The sequence below is a fragment of the Meleagris gallopavo genome, chromosome 3, assembly GCF_905368555.1.
Source record: "Meleagris gallopavo chromosome 3, MGAL_WU_HG_1.1, whole genome shotgun sequence".
Taxonomy (NCBI): domain Eukaryota; kingdom Metazoa; phylum Chordata; class Aves; order Galliformes; family Phasianidae; genus Meleagris; species Meleagris gallopavo.
The window spans coordinates 40,039,821-40,054,912 of NC_139406.1; the positions used below are offsets into that span (position 1 = coordinate 40,039,821).

The 15,092-nt window shown below is 33.2% G+C and overlaps 1 protein-coding gene across 2 annotated transcripts in view; it reads right to left on the minus strand.

Annotated features, from left to right (window-relative positions):
- The window catches only part of CCDC102B (coiled-coil domain containing 102B), a 128,854-nt gene extending 114,081 nt beyond the window's left edge, over positions 1-14,773 (minus strand). The window contains exon 1 of one of the 2 annotated variants that reach the window (XM_085220710.1): positions 14,635-14,773. The gene's annotated coding sequence lies outside the window, so the exon portion shown is untranslated. Of the gene's footprint in view, positions 1-9,840; positions 9,949-14,634 lie in introns of those variants that run through there. The other variant, XM_085220709.1, reaches the window with a different exon arrangement.
- Positions 14,774-15,092: the final 319 nt, after the last annotated feature.

The window sequence follows — 15,092 nt, forward strand, 5'->3', positions numbered from 1 at the left end:
AAATGATGTGCAAAACAGCATGTAAATTGAGGAGACCATGTTATGAAATCACTAATCTTAGAACCAGTATTTTTTCATTATTGCCACAAAACACAGTAAATCCACATTTTTGACATCCACAGCTCCTACAATTATTTTCTTTGTTTATAAAAAAAAAAATGCTCATTTTATGATGTTAACCAAATAACTGTTAATAGGAAGAATATATGAATAGCTTGACTATGATTCTTTGGAAACATACTCATGCCCTAAAACTTTGTTCTAACCAATGTGATTTGTGAACTTTTAAAATGAAGCAGCAGATCATGTACAGAATAGAGCATTTTTTATATTGTCGTTAATAAAATATTGTAATAACTTTAATTATAATGATAAATTGCTATTCCATCATATTTGCAACAGAATTTTCTCATACAATTAAAGAAAAATGGATTTATTTTTTATTTCTTACAGAAACATTGTATTTCTGTAAGAGTTTGGTGATGTATGCGTCAAGGTTTTATGATTTTTCTTATCAGTATCCCACATCATAACATCACGTAAAGCACAGGGAATTAGAGTTAATACTCCAGTTCCATGGACTGATAACATTCTGGATACCTGGTTCTCAGAAGATAAGTACCTACCCCAGAGGACTTTGCATTCAGAGTGGAAGACAAGACCTGCAAGTCACAGGACTCTCACTCTCTCTCACTGGCTGGCAGTGTGCATGTTCTCCCCAGTCATTTCACCTTCAATTCAAAGTAAGGCCTTTGGTTTCAGACACTCCCTCTCTCATCTTATTTGATTTTTGAGCCTCAATTCCAATTATATTGCATTATATTGTGTTATCTTGCATTCCAATTAACCTTCCTCCCTCAGATCATTACTACTGTTCTATCTTTAGGCCCAGCTCTCATCTCCCCACCCTCCCCCTTTTCCCCTTTCCGAGCCAGAGAGCCTCCAGGCCTGCTGCCCCCATCACAGACATTGATTTAGATAACTCTATGACATTATGGAAAAAACCTTTCCTGAACTTTTTTCCTATTTAAGTGATTTTCAGGCTGCAGTGATTAAAAGATAAATCCAGACTGATTGTTTAAAAACAAACAAGCAAAAAAAAAAAAAAAAACAACCTGCCAGGTTATCTTTATTTAATTATTCAAGTGCAGTAAAGTATGCTTTTTTTTTTTTTTTTTACTTATTTTTCTTGCATTTCAAATGTAAAACAGACAAGCAAAAAAATCACCACAAAGCATGCAGGAGTTGTCACTGATGGATTTAAGCCAGCCACACTCCCCAGGTCTCCAACTGGATAAGAGTTGATATTTTTGAGATAACATTTATATAGCTTCTGTAAGGGCCTACACATTCACCCACACATCAAGTACACAAATGCATTTTATAACATGCTGAGATATAAACCTTGACTGCACATTGACAACATATGTTCAATTGTGTAACTTTTCCATTTCTATTACTGCAAGCCTATTTGCTCCTTCTTTCCAAGAAATCAAGGAATCAAAACGCTGGCAAATGAAGAAAAAAGTTCTTAAAGTACACATGCAGAATGCAATAGAAACTCAAAGAAATGAATAGTTGCTCCTCACAAGCCAGTTAAAATTTAAAACTATAAATGTGATGACATACTTTGGTTTTGTATTGCACTATTTGGCTACATTAGAGTCAAGCAGCAAACAACAATGGAATATGCAAAATCAGAGAGATTTAATTAGTTAAGTAATCATAGAACAGTAATGTTGAAGAGGAGTTAAGCTTTAAAAAATAAATACAAAATAAGGAACTATTATTTGAAAATAAGAACAGTTACATTGCATTTCAAAAAACTTAGTTGTTCTTCAGGTTGAGGCATAGAAAACTGTTCAGATCCAAATCTGAAAGACTACTTTTTCATTTTGAGATATTTCTCTTCCTTTCTAAGGAAGTATCTGTGACCCATGACTAATTATTCTCAGGGATGCACACAGATTCTTTGAGAATTGGTGTAGGGGACTAAGTAAAGATGAGTAGTGTTCCTAAGGGGTTAATATACATACATACTACTAAACATCTTGGTCAGTGATATGGATAGCGGGACTGAGTGCACCCTCAGTAAGTTTGCAAAAGAGACCAAGCAGGGTGGTGCAATCAGCACTGGAGAGAAAGGGTGACATCCAGAGGTATTTTGACAAACTCAAGAGGCAAACAGCACACAATTCAACAAGGTGAAGTCCTGCATCTGAGTTGAGGTAATCCCAAAGAGACTGGATGATGAGTATTAGTACAGTGATGAGAAAATAATCCTACAGAGAAGGACTTAAGGCTACTGGTTGGTGAAAAACTCAGTATGAGCTCGTGAAATGTGCTTGCAGAATGAAAACCAAATCACAAACAGCACTATGTATAACTGCCTTCTTTCATGCCTATGTATTTTCAAATCAGTTGAAAAATCTTCAACACATTTGGCATATGGAATAAGCTTTTAATCAATAAATTAGTTCCTAAAACTATTCTAAAGCAAATAAGCTGGGTAGAAAGTTAACTAAGTATCTCTTTGAAGAGAAAAGATGCTACATGCACTCAGAAAGATTATTAGATATCAGAGAAATTCACACAGGTTTTCATAGCACCCAGAAACATTCATAACTTGGATGGGGGCAGAGATATTCCCCTCAAAATAATTATTTTACTCATATTACTGTTGTCAACTGTTTTCTCAGATGTTCCTGTTCAGAATGAATCACTGCTGTTCTCTTTGTAAAAGGATCATAGAATCATGGGGTCAGAAGGAGGACCTTTAAGATCATCCCCTCCCATTGGCAGGGATCACTAGATCAGGTTGCCAAAGCCCATCCAGCCTGGCCTTGAACACTTCCAGGGATGAGGCTTCCACAGCTAAAAAGGAAGAAAAGAAAAAGTTTTCACTTCTCTGCTACCTGCTGCTCTCTTTTATTATTTTTCCGCAGGAATGAATAAATTTTACTGTAAAAATGATATTTCACTATTTTTATGTCTTTTTAAATGCAGGAATATATCTTACTATAAGGTGATATACATACCATGCACATACAGATTCATAAAAAAACTTGGAAAGTAGTCACAGATTATAATAAAGCTAAAGACTAAACAAATCCTACTCTTTTTCCTTTTTGGCTGCCACTTTCAGTTTAAGCAGTTTGTAGACTTCTTCAGGATGTGAGCCAGTGTTATATACTCAGTGTGATTTAAGTCTATTGGTTAACATAAGTCGTTACATATCCTTCCAATATCTTCCAAATTCTTTTACAGAGGCAAGCTTATATTTCTTTATGTCTTTGAAGTTATGTTCAAATCCTTAGTGTTAAATACAGACAATATGTGTACAGAGATGTTGTCATTTACTACCACTACTAGCCCAGAAAAAAACTCAGAAGTACTTAAATCATTTACAGTATTTTTTTTCTCCCCACATGAATGTTTTGTTTGATTACAAATCTTCATAACATTTTAACCATCTTCTATACACTTGAGTCTGTAGTACTGATACTAATTTCTCAGTAACTACACTTGGAAAGAAAATGTTTAACAAGATTATGTAAGGAAAATAGAACACCACTACAGTTTCCTGGACTCAATCAAAATCTAGTATTAGACAGAATCCAAGACAAGCCTTACCCCATATATCAGCTATTTGTAGTTTCTGTGACGAGTTTGATTAGCTGGTTCACCACTGAAGTTATTATTGACTGTGATTTTTTTATCAGAATACAAATGATTAAAAAAGGCAAATTCAACTCCTAGGTAATTAGGATATGAATGAACAATCAGTGTTTTAGATATAATCAGAGTAACCAACTTATAAAGAGGTTTACAAAACAGTGTAAATTTATGGACTATACAAGTAGCCAAGTCATCTTAATTCTAACCTAATCTCATTCATTCCATGTACAGGCACCTATTCTTTATTAGTCAACTGTAATTGTGTGAGTTCAGAACAGTTTAAGTTTTACTTTGAAAATGGAAAGTGATTTTTGTTAATGATCAGTCTAGCAAACTTCATATGATTTCCTGCTTCTGAATAGACATCTCTTACATCTTTCTACAGTAAGAGTTTTTACTGCTATGACATCAACAGATGCATGAACAGAATAAAAGTTTTTATTTCATAAAAGTATCACTGTGGCTCGCTACCATTTAACAGCAAACTCTATTTGACAAGAGTTATGGCAGGATAGACAGAACAACCATTGTTACATCAATTGTGGTTACATCAGAAAAAAACATTTTAGAGGTTAGTTCATCTGGACTCATACCTATTTCTTATTCAAAATTCTTCCATTTGATTAGACTAGACTTGCTTCCCATCTTCCAAGTTTGATTGATTACTCTGTCACCTAGGGAGATTTCTCCCTTTTGCAAGGATAACTGAAGAGATGAAGATTTGCTGCTGTACAATTAAAATTTCTTTGGTTATTATTGTGCTGATAATAATCAGGATCTTGTGATGAGTTAAGCTGTCTGAAACCATAGGTTAATTTGAATAGCCGTTTGATGCAATACTGATCACCTTTTGTGGATTTTCCCTGAACTTTTGAGGGAAAGCTCCTTCTCTCCCACAAAGAAATGTAGAAGGCTTCTGAAACATACAGAAGTACGCATCCAAGACATTCCGCAAGGCTAGATCTGCCTTTGGGCATGATATTCATCATCTGTTCTACATATCTTTTTAAAACTTGCAGACACTGAAGTCAACTAAGTAAAAATCAAAGGAGAAAAAGCTAAAAATCTCCTTCAGATGTTCATTTTAATTCAGGAAGCCTATAAATGAATCTAAGGTAACTGAAACAAATATCTTCAAGTAAACTTTAAAAAAGTTTTTGATAAGTTATTCAAACTGAAGACCATAGTGTTGTGGTTCAGTTTTCAATAATTGGTTTCCTTTCTCAGCCATTAGTAACCTCAGCAATATACAATATAACATTTTTTCTACTCATCTTAAAATGCTAAATTTATCTTCTTGATTTTGTGAGAGCTTCTGTAGTTTGTGATTGGGTACAGCCAGAATCTAAGATGCTCACCTACTCCCAAAACAGCTCTGAGAGCTTAAGAGAAGATCTAATTTACTCATTTTCCTCAGATTGTCCTATAAATCAGGTCAGTCGGCTACTTTCAGTTTCAAAAGGATGGTGAGGCACTGAAACAGGTTGCCCAGAGAAACTTTGAATACACCCCATACCTGGAGGTGCTCAAGGCCAGGTTGGATTGAGCCAGTTTTCAGATGCAACTTATTGGATAAACCCTGGACAGCCACATCTAATTCTGTGCACGACAGGGGTCTCTTACAACCCATGCCATTCTATGATTCTATGATGTAAAACAAAGTTGAAAAAGGCAAACAAAGAAAAGACTTGAGCAGCACTTTACCGAAAAAGTCATATACAGTATAAGGTCACTTAAACATACGCAAATGTTTCATTATATGAATAAAAACTATCACAAGTTTAATTTTTAAAGTTTATATTAGATCTCTTTACACATTATATATTACTGAGTTAAAAAGTGATTTTAAACTGGATAGGTCCATTTCCATCTATAGGCTTTTTTCCCCCTCCCTTGTAACAAAACACTGAGTGGATATTTTTGTTTCCAGTGTGAGGATGTAAAGCACTAAATGTCCTAAAAAAAAAAAAATTGTTTTAAATCCTGCTTTTTAAAAAAACTCTTAATACCTGAGAAGTATACTCTGATATAACAAATAGTTATGTTATACTTGTAATAATTCATGATCTTTTTGTACTAAAAACATGACCTACTTTCAAAAGCAATTTCATAATACTGAAGAAGTACAAAATTAATCACAGACATCTGACACATTTTTTCAGATAAAACATTCCAACAGTTAAGATACAAAATAATTTTTTTCAAAACACTACTCAGTGTCACTTTGGAAACTGGTGAATTTCCCACCCACATAAGAATGCTCAAGAATATTTTGTTTTCTCTGGGTCAGAGCCTATTCCTTTGGCTTGTTAGCTTGCTCAACTACTCCAATTCAGTTGGATAAGAATTAACAGAATTCTGCTATACAGAGATGCACTCGGTTTTGTCAGAATAGTTTTAGAAACCATTAGGTCTTTAAAAATTTTTCTTTAAGGGGATTATTTCTTGGACACTTATATGTAATTTGTCTCAGTTTTCTTTAACCATTGTAGCATATTTACACTAATAATCTTTTGTCTTTCAGTAGTTTAAGGGTTGGTAGTATTTAATGCTGTCACATTATTTTATGATGATTCTAACTCCACTAATATGAAGGTAATGTACTTAAGAGAATATATATCATTTCAAAAGCCATAGTTCCACTGTTACAAGAGCAACATGAAGTACCACATAGTATATGGTACTGGTCACAGATTCATAGAGAAGCATGAATCTATTTATCCTCCCACTGCCCACAGAGGTAGGCACCACCAAAAGAGGTAAAAATTAACTGCATACACAGTAACTACTGAGCACGGCTCCTCTACAAAATTTCTTTTGAATATTTTATTCCAGACAGAAAAGAAGTTACCATGATTTTGCCAAAAATCATACCTATAAAAAGTTATGGAGAAAAATTCAAGTAAACTGAAAATAGGTTAAAAAGCATTAAAGCAAAAACAATAAGAGCTTTCTGGGCACTTCTTCCCTGGTATTCCTCCAGTAATGTGATTGACATTAAATATGGGATTTGGCATGAAACTTCTCTCATTTAACCTAATGTAAATCAGACCTAGAAGCAGCATGAGTCCAGAAAATCAGGCTATTCAGGGAGGATCATTTTCACAATAAATCAGCCAATGATATATTACCACATAGACTAAACATGGAAGAGGAATAAAAGTGTACTTAGCTCAGAAACCTGCTTTTCCAAGTGAACATGGAATATGGTTTCTATCATGCCTTAACAGGAAATTAATTTCTAGATAGCATTTCATTTTCTATGTTAATATACCTCTACGTCATGTCAGTAAAATAAGGAACAAATTGACTTGCACAATCCTGTTAATACCTCGTGAAAAAAAGTCACAGGAAAATGTTTTTTTAAACAACTTGGAAAATTGAAGACTGAGCCCAAGCCCTCCAAAAAGGTTTGTACAAAAGGAATGGACTATAATAACAATAGAAGTGTTGTTTAGAAACTAATTTGCATGCTGTCTTTACTATATACAAGCTCACCCAAAATTACTGTAACTGCAATAAAGATCTATTTAGAAAATGTAGGAATAACTTTAACATTAAAGCAGCCCTTGCAAATAAATGAGATTAATGTTTAGTTTGCAATTACAATTGTAACTCATTGAGTTAAAGCAGAAGATTCAAAGCTGAGAAAGAAAGTGAAGAACAACAGCAAGGAACAGGCAATTACAGAGAGACTCCATATAGGCACATGAACTACAAATCAGTCTCTGCTAGGAAAACAAAACAAAATAAAATTGATGATTTCAATTTCAGTGTTATCCAAGTTTGTTTTCTGCATTTTGCTACAACATAATTTAATATAAATGCAAATAAAGTACTTATCTCTGCTTTCCAAGGTACTTTCCTTAGAACAGCTGCTTCCAGATGCAGTTTTCACTTAAAACTCCACCATACAAAACTAATTACCTTTAGATCTACCGACACCTACTTAAGAAATCGATTACACTTATGGGAGTGAATAGTACTGAATAATCAGACCCCCAGTAATGATGACATAAGTAACATCAGCTTTCACATCTATGTAAATAGTTCACGGGCAAAGAAGATTCTTCCTCCTAGAGGAGACAAATCTCACGTTCCTCTCCGAAGTAGCCCTCGTGTTGTGCCCTGTGTTGCACAAACATGGATCCTTGGAACAGAAAGTTCATGCTTGTGCAGCACTTTTTAAATTTGTATTTTAAATACAGACAAACTTTTAGTGATTGTCAGAAGGACTAAGCAACCAGAAAAGCCTGTACTCGCAGCACACTAATCTTTTTCTTGACATCAGAGTGTTCAGGAGGGTTTGTTTGCAATTGGATGAAAATAAACAAAACACTGAAAAATTGCACTATACACTTCAAAGCACATATTCATTTATATAGTTAATTAAGCCTGAACAATAATGTAAGGTTTGTGTTTCCCTTGGAATGCTGCTAAATACTTCATTCAAGTGCACCACTGTAGTGACTTGCAATGTATATTTTAAAAAGAAAGTAAAAGCAACGCTAAATTCAAAATATATACTTCATTGTTATAATAATTTTAGGCTATACAAATACAGCAAGATGAATTAAAATCTGCACTCGTAGTTTATCATAAAAGTTGCCCTTAATCCCCATACATACTCATCAATGAAAATTCAGAGGAAAAGTGTTTAAAAAAATTTATTTTGTAAAAGTGGCAGAAGACAAGTTTTTTATTCACTGTACTTTGGAGCATGAAAATTTCTTATGTTTTGCAGATACTAAAGAAATAATTATTAGTATGGAGTTATTAATGTGGATCACAATTGCTAGTCTCTTCAGCCAACAGATTAGTCAACCAGCAGAATAATAAATTTGTATGGTTTAAATGATTCCAAGATCCACACTCCTTGTTGCCGAATTCATTGACAGTACTTTCAGTTTGCCCTTACCAGCTACTTTACAGTATTCATTTTCTGGTGAATTTATATCTCAGGTCTACCTGAAGTCAATATTTAATGTGAAAGAATGGCCTTAGTTCAAACCATACTACACACACAGATGAAAGTGACAGACGTTAATTTTTCTCCAGTATTTGCAGAATTATCTGGAATATTTAAAAATATGGAGAGATATGCCTATTTCAATTAATGATAATATCATCCTGTGGAAATCATTTTATCTTCACTATATTTTGTAAACAAGTACATTCAAAAAACTTCAGAAATGTAATTTTTTTTAATATAAATAATCTAGAAGAGTTAGGCTTATAGCAGTAAGATTATTTATACTAAAGACTGCTTTACAAAATGGTTTTAAGAAACAGCACAAAATTAACTGTATATTCAGTATGAGGCCTGTTAATCCTATCTGCTATATACACTTAACTCATCAGAATTACTTTTGAAATTTGGCTCTTGGTTCTCAGTAGTGATAGATGATCCATTCATTCTCGCATCGTCTGAGATGCAGCCTTTCAAATGACAAACTAAACATCTTTGTCCAGAATCAGCAAATTGTAATACTAAAAAAAAAAAAAAAAAAAAATCACACTTCATTGAATTGTTATAATGTCATTTAGCTAAGAACACTTATTTCCCACTCTTTTTTCTTATGCCTATTCAATATTTTCTGACGGAAATGAGGATTATATTCATTAGAAAAGAGAAATACTGAGAACACCACTTCCTAACAATTACATGCAATATGAACAGCTGCAAATAGTTCTCATGACACTAACTTTTAAAACATCAGTGATTAAAAACTTCTAAAGATTTACCAGCTTACTCTATTCCAGATATATTCGAGTGATTTTAAAAAGACTTTCAATATTAAAGTATACTTTCCATATTTGTACAAACTGCTAAATTAAAAATAAGAAAAGCATTTAGTAAAAACTGCCACTTTGAAAATTTAAAAATGCACCTTGTTATGGTAAGCAAGTATCCTATATTTGGGGGAAAAAAGCAAAAAGCTATGTTTAAAAGAGTGTTAGAATTAATATTACTTGGTGTTAGTAAAAAGAAAGAAGAGAAAGCTAAATCTAATTTAGCTGGTTTTCAAAGACTGTTTTCTGACCTTCAATACTTTTTACTGAGTATTTCGGATTGTTTTCCTCTCCTCTATCAGCATGGTAGTAACCCAAAAGAGAAATACAAGAATTAATTATTAAGTCCACAAGCTTAAGACCCCTTACCCTCTGGATTTTCTAGGCTCCTCTTGCTTCGCAGTGTTACAGAGACATGCATAAACAACAGAATTTCCTGCATCCTTTTCTCATCCGCACAGTATTGGGATTTGGCCAACAGTATTATTTACAACCTTAAGGCCACTCCATACTAACTTGAAAATGACTCCCATTGGCCAGGCTTTATCAAAACTAAAATCAAAATGTTTTTCTTTTATGAAGTCATTTATCCAACAAATTATTATGCCATATTGTCTTTTGCTAAATATTGCTTTCTTCAATATTTATTCCTTCATATCTTTCAGAACTGAATGCTATGATCCCTGCCTCCTAAATATTATTCACAAGCTAAAATTAATTGTTCTAATCCCAGTAATTAAGCACATGCACAAGACTTTACCATACTTTGTGGATTCTTATGCTCTCCCTCAGTCCTATACAGATCTCCTGAGATTTAAATAACTGATGGTATTTCCCTCTGGATGACTATCATCTAGTTAGCACATGTATTTTCATAATTAACTATGTAATTAATCAGACATTATGCAAATTTCTAAGTTAGATTATCACTGTATAAGAACACAGCAAGGAAAAATTGAAAAAATTAAAAGCGCATTTCTGAAAAATGAAATAATTCACATTAAAAGTTGAGGGTTGTTGTATTAATACAAAAGGTAAGAAGCGTTTCTTCAAATAAGCAAATTTTTTGCAGTTGACATGTAACAATGCATGATGCCACTGGTGTTCTGAAACTGATACTACAGGCCAACTACATGGCAGGTCCTGGAGGTATTAAACTGATATAATTTCACATAGCTTACATTATATTTGCCATAGCTTTGAAAAGCTTAATATTCTCAGTTTCAAAAATCTCATTATATTCTTTGCCAGGATTTCAGACTGAGAAGCCAGAGTTCCTTACACACAGCTTTAAGGAACATAAGTCTACTCCCCTATTAATATTTCAGCATCTATTAAGAAGAATAAAGCAGTCTTTTCATCAAGAGTCGCAGCTATAGCTGCAAAACTCTTGACTTAAGTGCATTCTCTGACAGTACATTTATTTTGAAGAAATGAACATACCTATCCTCCCACTACCATCAACAACACAGGCATAATACGGCACCTGTGATGCAAAAACTCTACTGCACTGACTGCAGATGAAGGGCACTCAGTTAAAAAAAAAGTGGGGAAAACTAGATATTCCTATGAATATAAAAAAGTTTAAAACCTGTATCGAATTAAAAAAGTTAAAGTAACTATTGTCTTATTGTATCTTCAATCGCTCTTCCTGCAGCCACATCTCATATCCCACTGGAATATTCTCTAATAACATCACCCATCCAGTCCTCAAGTACAGATTAATTCCATTTTTTTTCCCCATATTAAATAAAACTTCATAAATTACCTATAAAATAGTTTTCACTAGAAAGCATTACTGTATATACTCAATAGTCAAACAGCAGCAGTGACCTCCGCAAGATCTTCAAGCGTTGTGAATACAATTACTGAGTTTAAAAATTTTATTTATATATTTTTTTAGAGGATATAAAACATAACAGTATCACTTTGGCATTACCATTCTCACTGATGGGAACAATTTGTGCCTCCAACATTTTGAGTTACAAAATTTGGCAATATTGAAAGTGTTATGTTACTAATAAAAAGAGTATTTTCATTTAGGTTTCAGATGATCTGGATTTCATCTCTACCCATTTCAGTAAAGGAACTCTCATAATTATATCTTTAAACCAGCAGATTATAAAAAATACACAAACAAGTATGTGTTTCTGATTTTTTCTTGTAGTCCAAAAACAAGATGAACACTGGCTGCATTCAGATGGTGAAAGTTTCTTAGCAGTACTTATAGGCTTACAACAATTAAAGAGGACATAAAAAGTATGAATGTATTTAAGACCTCGTGTCACGCTCTTTTAATGACTTTAAATCAGTTAAGTCTACTCAAGATTAAATCAAAAGTAAAATTCAAATCACAGTGTGGTTTTTGTTTGCTGTTGTTTTGGAAGTGATCAACTATTTCTCATTTTTAATACACAGTAACTACAGGAATACAATCATTTCATCTTACTGTACCATTAAGTATTATCAAAAATATACTTCTGGATAATTCAATAACAAGTTTTAGTTTACAACTTTTTCTCAGTTAGCAGACCAATTAAAACTACAGAAAGATCTCCTATACTTGCAAGCTTTTGCTCTATTGTTTGGTGATTTTTTTTTTTCCTTTTTTTTCAACCTGACATGGTTGCAAAAAAATCACCACAGTTTCAAAGCAAATATTATTAATCATCTAAGACTATCACATACAGAATGATAATGAGACTCTGCCATGAAGTGATATGCAAACTACTCCCAAAATTACGGAGAAGCATAAAAAATAACTTGGTCTGGGCAGAGTGTCAGGAAAATGTCTTGAATTAAATTGTAGTGAAAAATCACTCTTCAATTACTGTAGAAGGAACAGCTTATGTGAATATACTCAACTATTACAAATAATCTGCAAATATTATACCATTCTATGTCCAATAGTTGGTTGTGGGGAAAAAAAAGGGTTGACATTAGTCTAAAGACAACAACATTTACTATAGTTTTAAAATGCTCTCTCATTAAAGTACTTTGTCCAATCTATTTGTTTCTTTACATGTAGTCTCAAACTCAACTCTATCTATTTAACTGCCAGAAGCAGTCTGAAGTGATAAACACCCACTGCAAAACCGAGGGTTAAGATCATTGCAAGTCTCTTCCGTCTAAGATAATTCTGAAGAAATTTTTTAAAAAAATCACTAGCATAATCCTTCACTAAAGAGAAGCCCCGTGGTAAATTGATCCATTCTAACTGCATACAACTGCCCAAAAGGTTAACACATACTGAATTGACTGCAGTTGTGTTAACCCGATATCTACATTCACCTCCAGGAAAGTTACTAGTATTACTAATACAGAATTTTACTTTGCATAGTTACATTCACTGGGAAAAAAAGACAACTGGAGACATGAATGAGTATATTGAGTCCGGTATTTTCCATATTAATGAGCATACATCTACAGCTATGTTGGTTTTCTGATCTTTTTACCAAAAAAAGACATTTCTTACTACTTGCATTTTGGGCTTAACGTGTGCTTTTGTCATTTTCAAAAGCATAGGAAAGACTGAAGTGTATAACAAAAATATTTACTCTCTCAACACTTTTACATTTCAACTTCATGTTCTTCAGTAGCAAACTTCTCAGTACAATTACTCCGAATAAATTTTCTATCAATAAATTACTTTGCTTAATCTTATTCTTTTTCTATTATTAGCATTTTGTCATGCTAACATGCATGGCAGAAATGGAAAGATGTATTTTCCAACACCCAGGCCCCTATCACCATTAAGCCAAACATACACCTACATTCTGTACCATTTAACTTGATCCAAGTTGATCGCACAGATTTCTTCAGAACAAAACAAAGACAGTAATGTAAGAAAGCAGCGGAATAAAAGCTGTTATGTATCAACTTCTAGTTACTATAACTAAGACAAAAATGTGAGAAGCTATAAGGGTAATTTTCTAAAATCTAAAATATTTTTGACCTATTATATATGTCAAATTATATATCCCTTAATTATTGGGATAGTTAAAAGTGAGAATAACATAAATGTACTAGGGGAAACAAAAAAATTAATGTAAACATGTCAAGTAAGGTTCCTTTTACATTTATAAAAGCACATTCATTTGTATTCTAAAAATACATATTTTTACTTGCTGTGCAAGTGTCCACTCAAAAAAAGTATTCTTGAGCAAAACTTCTCCACTTTTTATGCAAAATCTCCTCTCTTTGCTTAAGGAAAGTCATTGCTAGAGTTGAGAACTATCACTTTCTAAGCCTAAAGAAGTCCACTTCTTCTCCCACCAGGCTTCTTCCATAAATTATCTACAGCAATTGAACTTCAGCAATTGCTTAAAAATATGATGTTGTGAATTAAAAATATTCTTCAAAAACAGTTTTGCAATGAGAAAAAAAATATGCAAGCAAATTCTGATATCAGAATTAGAAAGTGAAACCACCAGTAAACTAATTTAATAACTTCTGCATTCTTAAATTATTGTTTTGTGGGATATATTTCTGTTGTTTTTTTTTTTGTTGTTGTTGTCGTTTTTTTTTTTTCAGATAGGTGGGACCACTGGTCTGTCCCATTAGTAAGGTTTAAATCTTCTAGGGGCCTTAAGAGCTGAGTTGTTCAGCTTATTTAAAAACAGACCAAAAAGAAAAAAGGCTTGCCTAGTATCTAAGAAGGTGATCTGCCTTCACTTGTTAGAATTCAGTTAGGGTTAGCATCCTTATGACTGCATTAGCCAAGAATTAATCGAATATAAGCTTCTAACACAAGTTTGAAATTCTCTAAATAACAATCTTGAAAAAAAATTGAAATAAATTAATTGCAGTAATTTTAAAATAACACCTTAGGACTCAATTACTTTTTTCTTCTCTCTCTCCATGCTCCAAGAAAGTAATGAAAGGAGTGAAAGTCAAAAAGGAAGTTTAAGTTATTTATTTATTTATTTAAACCTGTGTCAAGGTTTGGCCTGGCTTGGCCTGGTTCTGGGACCAAGGGAGCAAAGGGACCCATGGACACATGCCCTGGAAAAGTGAAAAGGTAAGGAAATGGGCCTAGGAGGAAAATAGTAGCAACATGCTAAGGAAAAACATTTACTAAATCTAATAGTGAAATGTGAGATAATACAATATAATTGAAGCTAATAAATAAAATGGGAGATTTTCCAAAACTGAAATCCTTACCCTAATGCTGTAGGCAAGATGAGTAGGGAAAATAGGGAGCAAAAAAGCCAGTCTCATGATTCGCAGTCAGTTTTGTCTTTCCCTCCAAATGGAAAATGGAAATGGAAAAAAATGAGGTCTCCTGGGGGTTGTAGCTTGTTCATTCTCTTATGAAACAGTGACCGGACATTCCATGGAACTGCAGCATTAACTCTTTAATCCTGAGTACGCTGCATGATGCTATGATGTGGAATACAAAAATCATAAAGCCGTGACAAACTGTTAGATATTTTTATGCATCATATAACCTATCGTAACAACTATTTATCATAATAAAAAGATTCAGTGACAATATTAAATTAGTTTCACTGATTAAAAACTTAAACTACCATAGTAAAAAAAAAAATCTCCATAGTAAAATGCCCACATACCTCATCATCTGCCCTCTAAGAACCCTTATACAGAGTTTTCTGTCACTA